The following is a 23637-nucleotide window of genomic DNA, read 5'->3' on the forward strand; positions in this document are numbered from 1 at the left end:
ATATAACTGTAAATTCCTCCTCTTATGTCTATTAATATTTTCTTTTTGTATTTAGGTGCTCCTATGTTAGGTACATAGGTATTTATAATTTTTATATCCTCCTCTTAGACTGATTTATTTATCATTGTGTCAGGTCCTGTCTTTTTTTTTATAGTTTTTGCTTACAAGTCTAGTTTGTCTAAGTAACACTACTCCATCTTATTTTTCAACTCTATTTGAATGGAATATCTTTTTCCCTCCTTTAATTTTCTGTTTGTATCTTCAGGTTTGAAGTGAGTCTCTCATATACAGCATCTTGCTATTTTTATCCATTCAGTCACCCTATGTCTTTGATTGAAGCCTAAATTTATATTTAAAGTAATTGTTGCTGGGTATGTATTTATTGTCATTCTGTGATTTTTTTCCTTGTTTTTGTAGTTCTCTGCTCCATTCTTCTTGCTCTCTTTCCCTGTGATTGATGACTTTCTATAGTGTTACACTTGGAGTCCTTTCTCTATTATTTATACATTTATTACAGGGTTTTTGTTTTGTGGCTATCATGAGGTTCATATAGAGGATCTTAATTATATAGCAGTCTATGGTAAGTTGATGGTTATTTAAGATCAAATACATTCTAAAAGCCCTATATTTTACTACCCCCTGCATGGTTTATGTATATAATTTTATACTCTTAACTATAACTAATTTTATTACTTTTAGCTTTCAACCTTCATGCTAGTTTTATAAATGATTGAACTATGACTTTTACTATATGTTTGCTTTTACCTGTGAATTTTTTTTCTTTGATAATTTTCTTCTAATTATGGTCTTCCTTTTCTGTGTCACTTAAAGAAATCCCTCTAACATTCTTTATAAGGCTGGTTTAGTTGTGATGGACTCCTTTAATTTTTGTCTTTATCACTCTTTCAATACTCAGGTAAAGTATTCTTGGTTGTAGGTGTTTTCCTTTCAGCATGTAGAAGGCCAACGTATTTTTAATCATTGACATTTTAATTATGTGTCATGATGTGGACCTCCCTGGGTTCATCTTGTTTGGAGACATCCTGTAACCGAATATCTGTTTTCTTCCCGAGGTTAGGAAAGTTTTCAGCTATTATTTCTTCAAATTAGTTTTCTGTTCTTTTCTCTCTCCCTTCACCTTCTGGGGTCCCTATAATATAAATGTCAGTACACTTGATGTTGTCCAAGTTGCCATTTAACCTATCCTCTCTTTTTATCTTTTTGCTGGTACTTTCCATTACCCTGTCTTCCAGATGGCTAATCCATTCTTCTACATCATCTAATCTGCTATGGATTTCATCTGGTGTGTTTTTAATTTCAGTTATTGTATTCTCCAATTGATGGGTTTTATGTCTTCTCTCTGTTGAAGTTCTCACTCAGTTCATATCCACTTTATTCTCAAGTCTGGTGAGTATCTTTATGACTGTTACTTTGAACTTTATATCAATTAGATTGCTTCTCTCTGTTTTATTTAGTTATTTTTCTGAAATTTTGTCTGGTTATTTAATTAGGAGCATATTTCTTTGTCTCCTCATATTGTTTTACTTTCTATGCTTATTTCTATAACTTACCAAGAATAGCTGCTTCTCCTAAGGAGAAGCCTTATGTAGGAATATCCCCTGTATAGATTTTCTCTGCCTGACAGCTTTGTCTAAAGATATAGTAAATAAAAACTAATATTTCTGGTGTTCTCCACTCTGATGCCAACCTGTGGAGCAGCTGGAGCTGAGAAGAGTCAGGCTTAAGATTCTTGGGGCATTCTGCACAGGGGTACCATGTCAAGAAGGCTGGAGATGAGGTGGGCATGGGTCAAGGGTTCTGTCGGGATTACATGCAGAGATTTCCCTGGCAGTTGGCTTGAGCTGAATGAAATAGGAACACCATGGTGGGAATACTGGAGCTAAAGGGTACTTTGCAAAGGGGGTGCCCTAGTGTGTTGTCTGTAGCCAAGGTGGATACAGGCTTCAAGTGTCCAGGAGTGCTTTGTGCCTGTGTCATCTTGGCAAGACAGCTGGAGCTACAGTGGCAACTCTCAGGTGGTATTTTGGTGAGTGCTATTCTGGAACCACTTTGGTAAGATGGCTAGAATTCAGATGGGTACAGAAGGCTTGCTTTGAGGAGAAAGATGGGGTTGGTGTGTTTAGGGGCCTAGTACTTGCTGAGGCAGCAGGCTGGCTGGATCCTACTTTTGTTTGTGCTATCTGGGTGAAGAAGGTGCATAAACCCTAGAGAATGCCAGCACTTCTAATCCCAAAGAGTAGTCCAACAGGTCCCCCACTTTATGATGGATACTCAACATTTACTTCACTTATATTTTAGTTGTTTAAAATAGTTAGGGACCTGGCTTTGGTCCCTTAGTACTATCCCTTTCTACTACAGTTTGCACCATCGAGGATGGGGTTCCCTTTGTTACCATGTCTCTGTCTCTCCTGCCATTCTTTATGTGGTGCCTCTAACTTTGGCTGTGCAGAAGTTATTCAATCAGCCCTCAGTTCTTCAGGAGTAATTGCTTTGTATGTAGATTGCTTTATATGTCCATGGAGAAACTGAGTTCAGGGTCTTACTCTGTTGCCATCTTGGACCTTCCTCAGTTCCAAAAGTTCTTAACAAAATATTAGCATAATTTAACAATATGTTAAAAGAATATACCTCATGATCTAGTGGGAATTATCCCTAGGATACAAAGATAGTCCAACACATGAAAATCTATAAATTTGATACAGTATATTAATAGAATGAAATGTAAAAACTATATAATCATCTCAATAGATGCAGAAAAAGGATTTGACAAAATATATCTTAAATTAATAAATTAAAATAATTAAATCTCTCCACAAATTGAGTTTAGAAGGAATATACCTTAATATAATAAAGATCAATACAACAAGCCCACAGTTAATATCACACTAAGCAGGGAATAATTTTCCTCTAAGATCAGGAACAAGACAAGGGTGCCCACTCTTACCACTCTTATTCAACAGAGTACTGGAAGTCCTAGGTACGCAATCAGGCATAGACATAAAAGGCATCCAAATGAAAAAGGAAGAAGTGAAATTGTCATTATTTGTAGATGATATAATCTTAGATGTAGAAAATCCTAAAGACTCAACAAAAAAACTGTTGGAATTAATCAACAAATTTAATAAAGTTATAGATTTTGAGTCAACATAAATCTCTTGGGTTTCTAGATACAAACAAGAAAATTTCTGAAAAGGGATCCCTGGGTGGCTCAGCAGTTTAGCACCTGCCTTCGGCCCAGGGCGTGATCCTGGAGACCCGGGATGGAGTCCCACATCAGGCTCCCTGCGTGGAGCCTGCTTCTCCCTCTGCCTGTGTCTCTGCCTCTCTTTTTCTCTGTGTCTCTCATGAATAAATAAATAAAATCTTTAAAAAAAAAAGAAAAGAAATATCTGAAAAGAAATGAAAAAAAAGATATCTCACTTACAGTAGTATCAAAGACAATTAAATAGTTAGGACTAAATTTAGCCAAGGAAGTAAAAGATCTGTGTGATGAAAACTGCAAGATTTTGATGAAGGAAATTGAAGACTACACACAAAAAAATGGGAAAACACCCCATGCTCCTTGACTGGGATAATACTGTTAAAATATCCATACTACCTAAAGCCATCATTGTAGTCATTGCAACCCCTATCAAAATTTCAATAGAATTTTTCACAAAAATAAAAATATTAAAGTAATGTGGAACCATAAAAGATCCAGAACAGCCAGAGCAGCCTTGAGAAAGAAGAATAAATCAGGAGGTACTCATACTTTCTTATTCTATCAAACCTATTACAAAACTATAGTAATCAAATCAGTATGGTACTGGCATAAAACTAGAGACACAGACCAATGGAACAGGATAGAGAGCCTTAAAACAAGTTCTCACATAGGGAGTCAAGAAATTTTTCACAAGAGAACAAAGAATGCTCAACGGAGAAAAAGTCTGTCACCAAATGGTATCGGGAACTGGGTAAACACATGCAGAATTTTTTTTTTTAAGATACAACACCTCAAGCACAAACAACAAAATCAAACATCAACAAGTGGGATTAAATCAAACCTAAAAGATTGACATCAAAAGAAACAACAAAAACAATATGATTAAGAAATGGGCAGAGAAACTGAATATGCATTTCTTTCAAAACACATACAGATGACCAACAGGTATATGAAAAATGCTCCATATCACTATCATCAGGGAAATGCAAATCAACAGTACTATGAAATATCACTTCACATCTTTTAAATAACTATTATCAGAAGACAATAATAAGTATTGTTGGTTTATGTAAAAAAGAAACCCTTCAATGTTGTTGACAATGTAAATTAGTTCAGTCACTATGGAAACATTATTGAGGTTTCTCAAAAAATTAAAAATATAGAAAAACTAATCTATATCATAATATGCTCCAGCAATCTTATTTCTGGGTATATATGTAAAGATAATGAAAACACGATATTGAACAGATGTGTATTCCCAAGTTTGTGGCAGCATTATTTACAATAGTCAACATATGAAAACAACCTATGTGTCCGCTGATAGATAAATGGATAAAAAAGATGTGAGATACATATAAATAAAATACTCTTCAAGCATGAGAAAGAAACCATACCATTTGCAACAACATAGGTAAACACTGAGGACATTATCTAAGTGAAATAAGTCAACTAAGTTAAATGGTCTCTAGCCAAGATCCAGCAAAACAAAATAAAAAGAACAAAACCCACAAGGCCCTCAAGTCATAAAACCACAAGAAATAATTATGCCAACAATTGATGCTTAGTTTAATGAGCTTGAAAGAAGAATCTTCCCAGTTGAGCCTCCAGATGAGAATAGTTCCACTGATGCCTGATTGCAGGCTCATGAGACTCAACAAAAACAGCTAAGGGACGCCTGGGTGGCTCAGTGGTTGGGAGTCTGTCTTTGGCTGGGGATGTGATCCCAGGGTCTGGGATCAGGTCCCCACATCCAGCTCCCTACAGGGAGCCTGCTTCTCCCTCTGCCTCTCTCTCTGTATCTCTCATGAATAAATAAATCTTTAAAAAAAATAAAAGAAACCCAGCTAAGCTGTAAGTGGACTACTAACCTACAGAAACTATGACATAATAAATAAGTCTCATTTTAAACCACTAAATCTGTGATACACTTTTATGCAGCAAAAAAATAACACAGGGCTTATATATGGCATTTTCATCTCTGTGCAAGCATGGCTTATTAGGACATCAATTGTTTTTACTCCTTAAATATAATTCTTCTGATATTTTCCATTAACTCTAATTAATCAGAACTGCTTAAAAATAATGCAGTACAGAATCTTGCCTAATATCACCATACCCATTACCATGATCCAATAACTATAAAAAAAAAATAAGAATAGGGATGCCTGGGTGGCTCGGTGGTTGAGCATCTGCCTTTGACCCAGGACATGGTCCTGGAGTCCCAGGATCAAGTCCCACATTGGGCTTCCTGAATGGAGCCTGCTTTTCCTCCTGCCTGTGTCTCTGCCTCTCTCTCTCTGCCTCTCATGAATGAAAAAATAAAATCTTTTAAAAAAAGATAAAATTATAATAATTAGATTAGAAATATAGATCATTGAGTAAATTAAAACATATGCATTCATCTCACAGAATGAATCCATAAAAAATATGGATAGTGTCTCAATTTTCTATAGCCAAGGTGCACAACTGAAAAATCTAAACTAAAGAGGAAATATTTTAATAAAAAGTTTCATCTATGAGTAAGTATAAAACATAAATCTTTCTTAGATATGATGCCATCCAATGGCTTTATAAATCATCTTTATTTTTCCTATTAAAATTTTCCAGATTGGATGAGAAAGTAATCCAGTCTACTTTTGTTTATATCAGCATTTCTTAGACATACTTTTTTGAATAGAAGCAGGTTTATTGTTTAAATTCAGCAATAAATGCAAAAGGAAGACTTCTATATTATTTCCAAAATGATTTTATAAATCTTAAAAGACAATTCATAAATATTTATAATTTGCTACCAAACTTCAAATTTAAAAGCAAAGAATTTGTTCAATTTTCCATCTTGAGTCCAATTATCTATCTTCTACAATGTTACCGTGGCAATTTTAATTGATTCAGATGGACCTATTTCCTCCTTTAATATATATGACGCAGTGGGAGTTATGGTTCTATGATCTATAGAACAATTCTTCCTAAAGAGGAACTGAGAACTGAATAAATAGCTTCTGCACACAAAAACAGAGAGACCCCATAGAGAATGGCAAGAGACAGAGACAAAGTAATAAAAGCAACCCCCATCACCAATGTTGCACTGCAGTGCGGAGGGATAGTGCTGAGGGACTGTGAGCAGATTCACCTGGCCTGGGTTCCAGAGAAAAGCCACAGCACAAAAGAAAGGGCAACCAAAATAAAAAGGAGCCAGGTTTAGAAATTTGCCAAACAGTGGGGGAGCTGCTGGAACTCTCCATTGGTTGCAGGGGCTGGCCCCCAGCCCACATGAGCTGGGGACACGTCAAAAAGCTAAAGTTTAAAAGACCAGCTAGACAAACTTCCAGGGAAGATGACAGAGTCATCTAAACTCACCTTGTTCCACAGGTACAACTAGGTAACATCTACATCAGTGCAGATAACTAAAAACAAAAAACCCTGAAGACTGGCAGAAGGTACTATACACAGCTAAATGTAGAGAAGAGGCTATATCAAAGAGGGTAGAAAAGACAGAGCTAAGGTCAGGAGCCAAATGGGTCTGTAGAACTGTCCCCAGGAGGGAGGTACACCACAGATGTGGAGAGGTGGAAGAAACTGGCCTTCACACCAGAAAGCCCAGCCCCCATAGGGAAGAAGAAGCCCCAAAACATATGGCTTTGAACACCAGAGGGACTTAATTTCATAAGTTCTTACAATCAGTGGGCTTGAACACCTGGAACATTAAAAATCAGCAGGCTCAGCTCTGGGAGAACCAGGGTGAGAGAAAACTGAGAGCACAACCAACAGCCCTGTAGATACAACAGCACAGAAGCAGTTGTTTGAAAAAATACTTGAGGCATATGGAGAAATTTATTTATTAATTTCAGAACATATGCTGAGGGGTAGGGATCCTTGGGAGACTTCTCCAAGAACAAAAAGGCTAGGGGGCACCATTTACCTGCCCACCCCCTACCCTCAGCATAGACTCATAGCCACAAGTAGGAACCAATGCAGTGGCACACTCTGTACCTAACTTGCTAACACCATGCCCCCTCCTGCATAACCCTGTGGATTGCCCCCTCCAATATGCCCTTGGCCAGAGCCCATCCAAAGGGGCATAACAAACATGGCAATGTGCAAGCAGCCCTAAAAGGGAACAGCACCACTCCAAAGTAACTATTGCCCCAGGAAGAGGGGAAGATAACCACACACCAGTCCAACTTCAGCCCAACCAGTGGGCTAGGGGCAGACAAATAGTCTGACTATATGCCCCATCCACCAATGAAAGCTCTTAGGGGACAACACAGGGTAAGCACCTTGTAGTTTAGTACAAATACATATCTGGCAAATGCCTTGTCTGACTCAAATCAAGCCCAGGACAGCCCCAGATTGGCTCACTAACAACACAGGGAACAAACCCTGTCCACATCAGGCAATGTAAACCACTGCAGATGACAGGACTAAAGGGAAAGGTGGCTCAGTTACAACAGTAGTGCACTTGCAATACCCTGAAGCACCAAGTTCTTCAAGGAGGACATTGTACTTTAGGGCAATATAGGACTTCTTCTTCAGAAGGCCACTGTTTTCAAGAGCAGGGGATATAGCTGACTTTTCTAATACATAGAAACAGACACAGCAAATTAGAAAAAAAAATGAGGAGACAGAGTAATATATTCCAAATGAAAGAACAGGACAAAATCACAGCAAGAGAGCTAAATAAAACAGGGATAGATAATATGTCTGATAGAGAATTTAAAGTAATGGTCATGAATTTTGTCAGTGGACTTGAGAAAAGAGTGAAGATGTCAGTGAGACTCTTAACAAATAAAGAAAACATAAAACAACCAATAAAAGTTGAAAAACTCAATCACCAAAATTAAAAAGACACTAAAGTGTACAAATAGTAGATTAGAGAAAATAGAAGAATGGATCAGTGACCTAAAGTACAGAGTAATCAAAAGCAATCAAGCTGAACAGGAGAGAGAGAGAGAGAGAGAGAGAGAGATACTGCAAAAAAATGATAATAAATGTAGGCAATTCAATGACAACCTCAAGTGTAATAACATTTGCATCATAGGAATCCCAGAAGGAGAAGATAGAGAATGTGGAGCAGAAAATTTATTGAAGAAATAGTTGGAAACTTCCTGAATCTAGGGAAGGAGACAGAAATCCAGATCCAGGAGGCACAGAGCCTCCCAAAAAATCAACCCAAGGAGATCCACACCAAGAGACATAGTAATTAAAATTCCAAAATTTAGTGATGGAAAATTTTAAAAGCAGCAAGAGAAAAGAGAACAGATACACACAAGGGAAACCTCATAAAGCTATCAGCAGGTTTTTTTTAAAGAAACTTTGGAGGCCAGAAAGGAGTGACATGATATATTCAAAGTGCTGAAAGAAAGAAAAACAAAGTGCTTCAGCCAAAAATACTCTATCCAGCAAATCTATCATTCAGAATAGAAGGAGAGATAAAGAATTTCCCAAATAATCAAAAGTTAAAGGAATTCATCACCACTAACCCAATCTTACAAGAAATGTTAAGGGGGACTTACTGTTTGAGTGGAAAGGAAAGACCATAAGCAAGAGTAAGAAAAGTAAGAAGCACAAAAGAAGTAAAATTAAGTATAGATATTAAAACCAGTCAAGGGATTTATAAAATTAATATAAAATATGAAAGCATATAACTAAAATGTAGGAGGGAAAGGAGTAAAGAATGGATTCAAACTTAAGTGACCATCAACTTAATATAGACTAGCATATACATTAGATATTACATACAAATTAATGGTAGACACAAATCAAAAATGAGTAATAGATATGCAAAAAGTGAAGACCAAGGAATCCAAGTATAGCACTCAAGAAAACTAGCAAAATCTTAGAGAACAAGAAAATAAAGGAGAAAGAGAGAGAGAGAGAAAAAAAAACAACAACAACAACCAAAAAACAAGTAACAAAATGGCAGTAAGTACACAACTATCAATAAATATTTTGAGTGTAAATGGACTAAATGCCCTAATCAAAAACACAGGGTATTGGCATGGATTAAAAAGCAAGAACCATCTATTTGCTGACTACAAGAGACTTGTTTCAGACCTAAAGACACATGCCAATTCAAAGTGAAGGGATGGAAAAGCATTTAAAATAAAAATGGAAGTGTATATTATTATACAAGCATTGTTGATAGCCCAGTTTTGTATACATTTTGAAAAGCTATATTTTAATTATGAATGATTAATTTTGAGACTTCTGACTAAGTGTTTTAGTAGTTAATAAGATTGGTATTTCAGTATGTTTCCAGATAATGGTTTCTGAATGGGGGGTGGGGTCAAGAAAATTCACCTCATATACATTCCTACATAAAGAAGATATCAAAATGAAAAAAAAAAAAAAGAAAGAAATGGAAAAGAAAATAAAGCTGGGGTACCAATACTTATATCAGACAAAACAGACTTCAAAACAAAGACTGTAACAAGAGACAAAAAAGATACTATCTAATCATAAAGGAAATAGTCCAACAAGACAACATAATAATTATAAATACTTATACACCCAAGATGGGAAGACCCAAATAAAAAAAAACAGCTAATAATAAGCCTAAATGAACTAATTGATAGTAATGAAATAATAGCAGGGGACTTTGACAACCCACTTACATCAGTGAATATAGATCATACAAACAGGAAACCAACAAGGAAACACTGGTTTTGAATGACACATTTGACTAGCTGAATCTAGTAGATATATTCAGAACATTCCATCCTAAAATATCAGAATACTTATTTCTTTCAAGTGCACATGGAGAATTCTTTAAGATAGACCACATATTAGGCCACAAAACAAGCCTCAACAAATTAAAAAAAAAATTGAAGTCATACCATGAATCTTTTCTGACCACAAATGAATGCTATAAACTAGAAATCAGTAACAAAGATACATAAATAATACAAATGCATGGAGGTTAAATAACATGCTACTAGCAATGAGTGGGCCAGCCAGAAAACAAAGAGAAATCAAACTATACATGGAGAAAAATGAAAATGAAAACATGATAGTCCAAAACTTTTAGGAGGTAAGTTTACAGCAAAATATGGGCCTGCCTCAATAAGCAAGAAAAATCTCAAATAAATAACCTAACCTTACACCTAAAGGAGCTAGAAAGAAGAACAAACAAATCTTAAAGCCAGCAGAGGAAGGAAATGATGAAGATGAAAAATAATAGAATATATCAGCGAAACTTTCATGTGACTCATAAAAAGATCAACAAAACTGATAAACCTTTAACCAGAATCATCAGGAAGAGAAAAGAGAGCAAGAACTCAAACCAAGTTAGAAATGAAAGAGGAGAACGAACAACCAACTTCACAGAAGCACAAAGGATTATAAGAGAATATTATGAAAAATCATATGTCCACTAACTGGACAACCTAGAAGAAATGGATAAATTCCTAAAAACATACAACCTCCCAAAATTGAATCAGGAAGAAATAGAAAATTTGAGCAGATCAATTAATAATAATGAAATTAATTAATATTCCAAAAATAATAATAATAATTTGAGCAGATCGATTAATAATAATGAAATTAATTAATATTCCAAAAATTCTGAACAAACCAAAGTTCAGGACCAGACGGCTTTGCACGTGAATTCCACCAAACATTTAAAGAAGAATTAATACCTATATTTCTCAAACTATTCCAAAAATTAAGGAGGAAGGGAAACTTCCAATTACATTCCATGAGGCCAACATTACCCAGATACAAAAACCAGATAAAGACACTACAGAAAAAAAGAGAACTATGCACCAATATCTGTATGAACATAGATGCAGCAATCCTCAATAAAATATTAGCAAACTGAATCCAGCAATATATTAAAAAATCATTTATCACAACCAAATGGGATTTATTGCTGGGATGCGAGTGTGATTCAATGTCCACAAATCAATGGGATAGATCACATCAATAAGAGAAGGGATAAAAACCCTATAATCATTTCTATAGATGCAAAAAATGCTTTGACAATTCGTGATAATAACTTTCAACAAAGTAGGTTTAGAGGGAACATACCTCAATATAATAAATGTCATCTATGAAAAACTCACAGCTAATATCAATGGTGAAAAACAGAACTTTCCTTAAGATCAAGAACAGACAAGGATGTCCACTCTCACCACTTCGATTCAACACAATACTGCAAGTTCTAGCCACAACAATCCAACAAGGAAAAGAAATAAATAGCATCCAAACTGAAAAGCAAGAAGTAAAACTTTTACTATTTGCAAAATTACATGATACTACAAATAAAAAACCCTAAAACTCCACCAAATAAGAACAAAGCTGGAGGTTTGTTTGTTTATTTATTTTTATTTTTTAATTGGAAATATAATGAAATATTACTCAGCCATAACAATAATGAAATCTTGTCATTGCAACAATATGGATAGATCTAGAAAGTATAATAATAAGTGAAATAAGTCAGAGAAAGACAATGATTTCATTCTTATATGGAACTTAAACAAAAATGAAAGACAAAAAAGAGACAAACCAAAAAACAAACTTTTAGTCATAGAGAATATACTAATGGTTATCAGAGGAGAGATGGGTAAAGGATAGGAGAAACAGGGGAAGGGGATTAAGGGTAGACTTATCATGATGAACACTAAGTAATGTATAAAATTGTTGAATTGCTATGTTGTACATCCAAAACTAATTTAACCCTCTGTGTTAACTATTCTGGAATTTAAAATTTAAAAATAGTAAAAATAAATAAATAAATAAATAAATAAATAAATAGCAACTAAAATACAAAGGGACTAGCCCCCTGTACTCCTGCCAAATGATGAGGGAGCTACTTTAATCTTTTCAGGTCAGAGGGACTGGTGAGTGCTATAATTTACATACCCATTCCACTATGATGAGAGCAGTGTCACTGTGTACTAGCTGGCCAGCTATCTGGCCAGATCAGTTCCAGTCATCCCATCAAGATTTCCCCAGCATTGCACACTTTGGAATATCCCTGGTCAGCACTCACTACAGTTCTAGCTGTCTTACCAAGGTAATACAGACAGACACAAAGCACACTAGAACACCTCAGACCCATAGACGTTGATCTCCAAATGACTTCTAGGGCACCTCCAGTGCAGAGGACTCAGGGACTTCCTGGTTAACACTTGCTTTGGCTCTAGCCACCTCACCAGAGTACCCTGCATGGAATATACTCTGACACCCTGGCCTGCAATAGCCTTATCCCTAGTTGGCCTGCCAGGGCACTCCCTACCCTGAGCACCCCAGGACACATGGGCTTGCATCTAGTTCAGCCATCCTGCCATGTTGCATCCTGTAGAGAGAGACCTGGGACCCTTCAGTTTGACCCATTTCAGCTGCACCTGTCTTTCTAGTGTGCCCTCTGCACAGAGACCTGAGACTGCCCTGGCCCATGTTCATTCAGCTCCAGATACCCTACCAAGGCAGCCTCAACACACTGTGCAACAGGATCCAATCCATGCCAGATGCAGCTCAGCCAGCCAGCCATAGTCATCAGGCACACATAGTCTACACTGAGGATGACCTGAGAACATTCTTTCAAATTGAAAAGAAGTAGGCTTTACACCTAATACATAAAAACAAACACAAAGTCAGGCAAAATGGGGGTATAGAAGGATATTAAGGATAATCTTCCAACAATAGGACAAGATGAAACCTCAGAAAAAGAAACAAATGAAATGGAGATAAGCAATGTGTTTAGTAAATAATTTAATGTATTAAACATAAAGTTGATCACTGGGCTGGAGAGGCATGGGAGAACTTAATGAGAAGCTCAATAAAGACAGAAAATATAAAAGTGAACCAATCAGAGTTGAAGAATACAATACCTGAAGTGAAAAAATACACTAGAGGAAATCACCAGTAGATTAGCAAATGCAAAAGAATGGAATAGACATGTGGAAGACAGGGTAATGGAAAGCATCCAAGCTGAACAACAAAAAAAGAAATGTTTTAAATGTTAATAGGACAATGGATCTCTTGGACAACATCAAGGAAACAAACATTCATATTATAAGGGTAATGGAAGGAGAAGAAAGAGAGAAAGCAGCTATTTGAAGAAATAATAGCTTAAAACTTTCATTACCTAGGGAAGGAAGCAAGCATCCAGGTTCATTAAGCATAGAACTCAAAAAAAAGTTGAACCTAAGGATGTCCACACAATGACACATAATATATAAAAATGTCAAAGGGCAAAAGATAAAGAAAATAGAGAATTTTAAAAGCCATGATAGAGAAGCAAAAAGTCACATATAAGGGAAACCCCATAAGGTTTTCAGCTGATTTTTCAGTAGAAACTTTATAGGCCAGAAGGAAGTTGCATGATATACTCACGGAGCTGAAATAAAGAAGAAATTAAAACCAAAACTACTCTATCTAGGCCGGTTCAAAATTGATAAGATAATTGAAAGAGAAATAGTTTCCCAGACAAAAGTTAAAGGAGTTCTGCACCACTAAACCCACCTAAGAAGAAATGTTAAATGGACTTCTATAAGCAGGAAAAAAAAGGTCAAACTTCGGTTGTGGAATGAATTTAAAAACAAAACAAGATCTATCTATGAACTGCCTATAAAGGACACTTTAGACTTAAAGACATATAAAGACTGAAAGCAAAAAGATGGAAAATAACAGTCCATGCAAAGGAAAGCCAAAAAATCTAGGATAGCAATACTTATATCAGAAAAAAAAAAAAAAAAAAGGCAGATTTTAAATCAAGGACTGTAACAAAAGACAAAGAGAGGCATGACATAATTATAAAGGAGTTGATCCAAAAAGAGGATATTACAATTGTAAATACCTATGCACTGAACATTGGAGCACCAAAAACCATAAAGCAAATATTAACAGACATGAAGGGAGAAATTGAAACCAATACAACAATAGTAGGTGACTTTTTTTTTTTAATTTTTATTTATTTATGATAGTCACACAGAGAGAGAGAGAGAGAGAGAGAGGCAGAGACACAGGCAGAGGGAGAAGCAGGCTCCATGCACCGGGAGCCCGACGTGGGATTCGATCCCGGGTCTCCAGGATTGCGTCCTGGGCCAAAGGCAGGCGCTAAACCGCTGCGCCACCCAGGGATCCCTAGTAGGTGACTTTTAACTCACATTACATCAATGAATTGATCATCCAGACAGAAAATCAATAACAAAACAGTGGCTTTGAATGACACATTAGATCACATGAACTTAACAAATATAGAGAGAACATTATATACAAAAAGAACAGGATATACAATCTTTTCAAGTGCACATGGAACATTCCTGAGAATAAATCACATATTAGGCCACAAAACAAGTTTCAATAAATTTAAGAAAATTGAAATCATATCAAGCAATGTTTCTGACCTCAATAGTATGAAACCAAAAATCAATCACGAGGGGAAAAAAAAGCTGGAAAAATGCAAACATGTGGAGGCCAAACAACATGCTACTAAATAACCAATGAATGAGTCTATGAAAAAATCAAAAAGGAAATTTAAGAAATATGTAGAGACAGAAGAAGACATAGACATGGCCAACAAGCACATGAGAAAATGCTCTGCATCACTGGCCATCAGGGAAATACAAATCAAAACCACAATGAGATACCACCTCACACCAGTGAGAATGGGGAAAATTAACAAGGCAGGAAACCACAAATGTTGGAGAGGATGTGGAGAAAGGGGGACCCTCCTGCACTGTTGGTGGGAACGTGAACTGGTGCAGCCACTCTGGAAAACTGTGTGGAGGTTTTTCAAAGAGTTAAAAATAGACCTGCCCTACGACCCAGCAATTGCACTGCTGGGGATTTACCCCAAAGATACAGAGGCAGTGAAACACCGGGACACCTGCACCAAGATGTTTATAGCAGCAATGTCCACAATAGCTAAACTGTGGAAGGAGCCTCGGTGTCCATCGAAAGATGAATGGAGAATGGATAAAGATGTGGTCTATGTATACAATGGAATATTACTCAGCCATTAGAAACGACAAATACCCACCATTTGCTTCAACGTGGATGGAACTGGAGGGTGTTATGCTGAGTGAAGTAAGTCAATCTGAGTGAAGATGAACAAACATTATATGGTCTCATTCATTTGGGGAATATAAAAAATAGTGAAAGGGAATAAAGGGGAAAGGAGAAAAAATGATTGGCAAATATCAGAAAGGGAGACAGAACATGAGAGACTCCTAACTCTGGGAAACGAACTAGGGGTGGGGGAAGGAGAGGTTGGCGGGTGGGGGGGGGTGGGGGGGTGGGAGGTGACTGGGTGACGCGCACTGAGGGGGACACTTGATGGTGGCAAATTGAACACCAATAAAAAATAAATTTACAAAAAAAAAAGAAATGTGTAGAGAGAAATGAACATGAAAAACAATAATCCACAATTTTGGAAAGGAGTAGCAACAGTCCTAAAAGGAAAATTTATGGTGATACAGGCCTACCTCAGGAAACAAGAAATATCTCAAGCAATCTAACATTACACCTAAAGGAACTAGAAAAAGAACAACACCTAAAGTTAGTAGAAGAAAAAAAAAAAAGATCAGAGTAGAAATGGATGAAATAGAAACTTAAAAAAACAAACAGAATCTATAAACTTTTAGCCAAATTCATCAAGAAAAAAGGATAGAGGATACAAATAAATAATTTGGAAACTAAATAGGAGTAAAAACTAACACCACCGAAATACAATGTATAAAGAGAATAGTCTAAAAAATTATATGCCAATTAAATGGACAACCTAGTCGAAGTGGGTAAATTTCTAAAAACATATAATCTTTCAAAAGTGAAATCAAGAAGAAACCAAAAACTGCACAGACCAGTTAGTAATGAAATTGAACTGGTAATCCAAAAAATTCTCCAAAAACAAAAGTTCGGGCACAGATGGATTCACAGTTGAATCTATAAAACATTTAAAGAAAGATTAATACTTAATTCTCCCCAACTATTCCAAAACATAGAAAAGGAAGGAAAGCTTCCAAATAAATTTTCTGAGGCCAGCATTTACCTCAATACCAAAACCAAAGATACTACAGAAATAAACTCCAAAACTACAGGCTAATATCCCCGATGAACAATATCCCTGATGTTGTGCAAAAATACTCAACAAAATGTTAGCAAACTGCATTCAACAATATATTAGAAGGATAATTCACTACAATCAGGTGCAATTTATTCAGGGATGAAAGGATAGTTTGATATTCCCAAACCCATCAAACTGATACACCACATCAGCAAAACAAAGGATAAAAATCACGTGAACATGTCAAAAGTGCAGAATAACCATTCGACAAAATTCAACATCTGTTCATGATAAAAAGTTTCAACCAAGTGAGTTTAGAGGGAACATACCTCAACATAATAAAGGCCATCTATGAAAAACTCATAGCTAACATTATATTCAATGGTAAAAAAGAGCTTCTCTTCTAGGATCAGGAACAAGACAAAAATGTCCATGCTCATCATTTTTATTCACCACAATATTGGAAGTCCTAGTCCCAGCAATTAGAAAAGAAATAAAAGACATCCAAATTGGTAAGGAAGAAATAAAACTTTTCTCATTTGCAGATGACAGGATGCTATATATAGAAAATCTAAAGTTCCACCAAAAAATATAATACATAAATTCGCTAAAGTTGTAGAATAAAAAATTAATACACAGAAATCAGTCGTATTTCTACACACTAAAAATAAAGTAGCAGAAAAAGAAATTAAGGGCAGCCTGGGTGATTCAGTGGTTTAGGGCTTGATCTCAGAGACCTGGGATTGAGTCCTGCGTTGGGCTCCCTGCGTGGAGCCTGCTTCTCCCTCTGCCTGGTTCTCTGCCTCTCTCTTTGTGTGTGTCTCTATGAATAAATAAATAAATAAATAAATAAATAAATAAATAAATAAATAAATAATCTCTCTTAAAAAAAAAGAGAAATTAAGAAAGCAATCCCTTTTACTATTGCACAAAAAAGAAAAAAAAATACCTTGGAATAAACTTAACCAAGGAGGTAAAAGACTTATACTCTGAAAACTACAAAATGCTAATGAAAGAAATTGACTACAATACAACTGGAAAGATATTCTATGCCCATGGATTGGAAAACTTAATATTTATTAAGATGTCCAGACTACCCAAAGCAATCTACAGATATACTGCAATCCCTAGTAAAATATCAACAGCATTTTTCACAGAACTAAAATACTGAAATTTGCATGAAACCACAAAAGACTCAAAATAGCCAAAGCAAACTTGAGAATGAAAAATAAAGCTAGAGGTTCATAATCCCAGATGTCAAGATATGCTATACAACTACAGTCAAAACAGTATGGTACTGGCACAAAAGTAGACACATAGATCAATGGAACAGAATAGAGCCCAAAAACAAATCCACATTTATAAAGTCAATTAATCTACAACAAGGAGGCCAGATTATGCAATGTAGAAAAGACAGTTTTGTTTACAAATTTTGCTGGGAAAACTGGACAGCTACATGCAAAGGAATGGAACTAAACCACTTGTTGTACCAAACACAAAAATAAACTCAAAATGGATTAAAGACATAAATGTGAGACATGAAACCATAAATCTAAAAGAAAACACAAGCAGCAATTTCTTTGACATCGGCCTTAGCCACATTTTTCTCAATATGTTTCCTTAGGCAAGGGAAACAAAAGCAAATATGAACTGTTGGGGCTACACCAAAATAAAAAGCTTTTGAACAGTGAAGGAACCAAGAAATGAAAAGAACCTACTGAATAGCAGGAGGTATTCCAAATGATATATCTGGTAAAGGGTTAACATCCAAAATATATAAAGATCTTACATAATTCAACACCAAAATCAAATAGTCCAGTTAAAAACGGGCAGAGAACCTGAAAAGATACATTTCCAAAGTAGACATACAGATGGCAAACAGGCATAAAAAAGAAGCTCAACATTAGTTAGTAATCATCAGGGAAATGCAAATCAAGATTTAAATGAGATATCACCTTACACCTTTCACCATGGCTAGAATCAAAAAGACAAGAGGTAACTAGTGTTGGTGAAGATGTGAAGAAAAGTGCACTGTTGGTAAGAATGTAATTTGTAGCCACTGTGAATAACAGTGTGGAGTTTCCTCAGAATTTACAGTAACTATTTATATGATTGAATAATTCCACTACTGGGTATGTACCAGAAGAAAACAAAAAACAGTTGTTCAAAAAGACATATACACCCCAATGTTTACTGCATCATTATTACGATAGCCAAGATATATAAGCAACCCAAGGATCTATCAGTAGATGAATAGAGAAAGAAAAAGAGGTACATACACACATACACACACACAGTGGAATATTATTTTGCCATAAAAAGGATGAAATCTTGTCATTTGCAAAAACATGGATAGACCTAGAGGGTATTAGGCTAAGTGAAATTAGAAAAAAAAAAAAAGACAATCACCACATGATTCCATTTATATATGGTATCTAAAAAAATAATGAAACAAGCAAACAAAAATCAGAGAATACAAAATACAGAGCATACACTGAAGGCTGCCACAGGGGATGGGCAAAATGGATGAAGGAAGCTATACCAGCTTCCAGTTATGAAGTGAATAAATCATGGTGATGAAAGGTACAGCATAGGCAATGCCGCCAATGGTACTGTAATCGTGTTATATAGGGACTGATGGTAGGTGTACTTGAGGTAAGCATAGCATAAGGTATAAGCTTGTTGAATCACTATGTCTTATACCTGAAACTAAGGTAACATTGTGTCAACTATACTCAATTAAAACAAATTAATGTGTTTCATTCATATGGAATTTTTTAAATAAATTTATTTTTAATTGGTGTTCAATTTGCCAACATACAAAATAACACCCAGTGCTCATCCCGTCAAGTGCCCCCGTCAGTGCCCGTCACTCATTCACCCCCACCCCCCGCCCTCCTCCCCTTCCACCATCCCTAGTTCGTTTCCCAGAGTTAGGAGCCTTTATGTTCTGTCTCCCTTTCTGATATTTCCCACACACTTCTTCTCCCTTCCCTTCTATTCCCTTTCACTATTATTTATATTCCCCAAAAGAATGAGAACATATAATGCTTGTCCTTCTCCGACTGACTTACTTCACTCAGCATAATACCCTCCACTTCCATCCACGTTGAAGCAAATGGTGGGTATTTGTCGTTTCTAATAGCTGAGTAATATCCCACTGTATACATAGACCACATCTTCTTTATCCATTCATCTTTCGAGGGACACCGAGGCTCCTTCCACAGTTTGGCTATTGTGGACATTGCTGCTATAAACATCGGGGTGCAGGTGTCCCGGCGTTTCATTGCATCTGAATCTTTGGGGTAAATCCCCAACAGTGCAATTGCTGGGTCGTAGGGCAGGTCTATTTTTAACTCTTTGAGGAACCTCCACACAGTTTTCCAGAGTGGCTGCACCAGGTCACATTCCCACCAACAGTGTAAGAGGGTTCCCCTTTCTCCTCATCCTCTCCAACATTTGTGGTTTCCTGCCTTGTTAATTTTCCCCATTCTCACTGGTGTGAGGTGGTATCTCATTGTGGTTTGGATTTGTATTTCCCTGATGGCAAGTGATGCAGAGCATTTTCTCATGTGCGTGTTGGCCATGTCTATGTCTTCCTCTGTGAGATTTCTGTTCATGTCTTTTGCCCATTTCGTGATTGGATTGTTTGTTTCTTTGGTGTTGAGTTTAATAAGTTCTTTATAGATCTTGGAAACTAGCCCTTTATCAGATATGTCATTTGCAAATATCTTCTCCCATTCTGTAGGTTGTCTTTGAGTTTTGTTGACTGTATCCTTTGCTGTGCAAAAGCTTCTTATCTTGATGAAGTCCCAATAGTTCATTTTTGCTTTTGTTTCTTTTGCCTTCGTGGATGTATCTTGCAAGAAGTTACTATGGCCGAGTTCAAAAAGGGCGTTGCCTGTGTTCTCCTCTAGGATTTTGATGGAATCTTGTCTCACATTTAGATCCTTCATCCATTTTGAGTTTATCTTTGTGTATGGTGCAAGAGAGTGGTCTAGTTTCATTCTTCTGCATGTGGATGTCCAATTTTCCCAGCACCATTTATTGAAGAGACTGTCTTTCTTCCAATGGATAGTCTTTCCTCCTTTATCGAATATTACTTGACCATAAAGTTCAGGGTCCACTTCTGGGTTCTCTATTCTGTTCCATTGATCTATGTGTCTGTTTTTGTGCCAGTACCACACTGTCTTGATGACCACAGCTTTGTAGTACAACCTGAAATCTGGCATTGTGATGCCCCCAGATATGGTTTTCTTTTTTAAAATTCCCCTGGCTATTCGGGGTCTTTTCTGATTCCACACAAATCTTAAAATAATTTGTTCTCACTCTCTGAAGAAAGTCCATGGTATTTTGATAGGGATTGCATTGAACGTGTAAATTGCCCTGGGCAACATTGACATTTTCACAATATTAATTCTGCCAATCCATGAGCATGGAATATTTTTCCATCTCTTTGTGTCTTCCTCAATTTCCTTCAGAAGTGTTTTACAGTTTTTAGGGTATAGATCCTTTACCTCTTTGGTTAGGTTTATTCCTAGGTATCTTATGCTTTTGGGTGCAATTGTAAATGGGATTGACTCCTTAATTTCTCTTTCTTCAGTCTCATTGTTAGTGTATAGAAATGCCATTGATTTCTGGGCATTGATTTTGTATCCTGCCACGCTACCAAATTGCTGTATGAGTTCTAGCAATCTTGGGGTGGAGGATTTTGGGTTTTCTATGTAGAGTATCATGTCATTGGTGAAGAGGGACAGTTTGACTTCTTTGCCAATCTGAATGCCTTTAATGTCTTTTTGTTGTCTGATTGCTGAGGCTAGGACTTCCAGTACTATGTTGAATAGCAGTGGTGAGAGTGGACATCCCTGTCTTGTTCCTGATCTTAGGGGAAAGGCTCCCAGTGCTTCCCCATTGAGAATGATATTTGCTGTGGGCTTTTCGTAGATGGCTTTTAAGATGTTGAGGAATGTTCCCTCTATCCCTACACTCTGAAGAGTTTTGATCAGGAATGGATGCTGTATTTTGTCAAATGCTTTCTCTGCATCTAATGAGAGGATCATATGATCCTTGGTTTTTCTCTTGCTGATATGATAAATCAGATTGATTGTTTTACAAGTGTTGAACCAGCCTTGTGTCCCGGGGATAAATCCTACTTGGTCTTGGTGAATAATTTTCTTAATGTACTGTTGGATCTTATTGGCTAGTATCTTGTTGAGAATTTTTGCATCCATGTTCATCAGGGATATTGGTCTGTAATTCTCCTTTTTGGTGGGGTCTTTGTCTGGTTTTGGAATTAAGGTGATGCTGGCCTCATGGAACGATTTTGGAAGTACTCCATCTCTTTCTATCTTTCCAAACAGCTTTAGGAGAATAGGTATGGTTTCTTCTTTAAACGTTTGATAGAATTCACCTGGGAAGCCATCTGGCCCTGGACTTTTGTGTCTTGGGAGGTTTTTGATGACTGCTTCAATTTCCTCCCTGGTTATTGGCCTGTTCAGGTTTTCTATTTCTTCCTGTTCCAGTTTTGGTAGTTTATTCATATGGAATTTTAAGGAACAAAAGGAACAAACAAAAGAGACAAAGAAAAAGATTCTTTTTTTTTTAATAATAAATTTATTTTTTATTGGTGTTCAATTTGCCAACATACAGAATAACACCCAGTGCTCATCCCGTCAAGTGCCCCCCTCAGTGCCTGTCACCCATTCACCCTCACCCCCTGCCCTCCTCCCCGTCCACCACCCCTAGTTCATTTCCCAGAGTTAGGAGTCTTCATGTTCTGTCTTCCTTTCTGATATTTCCTACCCATTTCTTCTCCCTTCCCTTCTATTCCCTAAGAAAAAGATTCTTAAATACAGAGAACTGATGGGTGCCAGAGGGGCAGTGTATGGGGGAAGGGTGAAATAGATAAAGGAGATAAAAGTACACTTATCTTGATGAGCACTGAGTAACATACAGAATTGCTGAATCATTATATTTAACAGTATATGTTAATTATACCTCAAGAAAAACAAATTATTACAATTAAAAAAACAGTTTAAAATTATTTGGTAAATTCTTTCACCTTGGAAATTAAAAACAAAATAATATGCAATAATTTGTCCTCACAGTGAGACCTCTCTGAGGTCTGTTTCAATGCTAGAATTCTAAGATAGTTTTTGTTAAATATTTTCTCCAAAAGAAAAAGTTTTCTTATAGTAGGTTCACACAGGGAATCCTAATTTTTTGGTTTGATGATATACCCATTGTTACATTAGTAAAATGAAAAAAACATACTTTTCTTACAAAAACCATAGCATTTGGAAAATTGCCAACTACCTGTTAGCTGAGAAGGGAAGATAATCTGTAGGGCTCACTTCCTTCCATTGGTGTTATTTACTACAGAAACAGAATAATATGGACCAAAATGCCACTTCTCTGCTGTCAGGGCAAGAAATGTTAACAGCTAGGACAGAATAAAAGATGATGCACTGTTGATTTCTCTCCCATCGTAAAATGGCCAGTGTCCAGAAGGCAGCCTTTGGCAACTAACAATGAAACACAAAATGGCCTATAGTAAATATTCCCTTCAATGCCTTGTTCTGACAATACTTATCAGGATAAGATGGAGATATTCAAATGACTAATTAATGTGTGTGATCCTAAAACCTTCTGTGCTTGTCTCAGGAAACTCATGAAAAAAAGTTCTCCCCACATTTTCAAAATTAGTAAGACAAGAGATAAAAAATTCTGATAAGGATGTGGATTAAAAAATAACACTTGTCTACTGTTGGTGGGAATGTAAATTGGTGCAGCCACTATGGAAAACAGTATGGAGGATCCTCGGAAAATTAAAAATCAAATCACAATATGATACAACAATTCTACTACTGAAAATATATTCAAAAGAAATGAAAACACTAATCCAAAAAGATACCTGCACTCCCATGTTCACAGCAACATTATCTACAATACCCAAGATATGGAGGCAATCTGTGTCCATCAATGGATGAATGGATAAAGTTCTGTTATCTATCTATCTATCATCTATGAGGGACGATTATTCAGCCATAAAAAATGAGTCATTCCTGCCATTTGTGACGACAGGAATGGACCTTGAGGGCATTATGCTAAGTGAAATAAGTCAAAGAAAGACAAATACTGCATGATCTCACTTATATGTAGAATCTAAACAAACAAAAACCAAACTCATAGAAAAAGAGATGAGATCTCTGGTTACCAGAGGCAGGGGGTGGGGGGAGTGTGGGGAAAGGTAGAATTGAAGGAAGGTGACCAAAAGGTACAAACTCCCATTTATAAGATAAATAAGTGCTAGCTACATAATGTATAACAGGATGACTATAGTTACCCCTGCTATATGATATTCAGGAAAGTTAAGAGAGTAAGTATTGAGTTCTCATCACAAGGA

At 36.4% G+C, this 23637-nt stretch overlaps 2 long non-coding RNA genes across 10 annotated transcripts in view; one reads left to right on the forward strand and one right to left on the reverse strand.

Annotated features, from left to right (window-relative positions):
* LOC140604132 (uncharacterized) overlaps window positions 1-23637 on the forward strand; it is a 237973-nt gene that overhangs the window by 150781 nt on the left and 63555 nt on the right. The window lies entirely within an intron of this gene.
* The window catches only part of LOC140604133 (uncharacterized), an 80059-nt gene that overhangs the window by 27568 nt on the left and 28854 nt on the right, over window positions 1-23637 (reverse strand). The gene's annotated exons all lie outside the window — the stretch shown is intronic.

This window comes from Canis lupus, chromosome 14 (genome assembly GCF_048164855.1).
Source record: "Canis lupus baileyi chromosome 14, mCanLup2.hap1, whole genome shotgun sequence".
In the NCBI taxonomy this organism is placed as follows: Eukaryota; Metazoa; Chordata; class Mammalia; order Carnivora; family Canidae; genus Canis; species Canis lupus.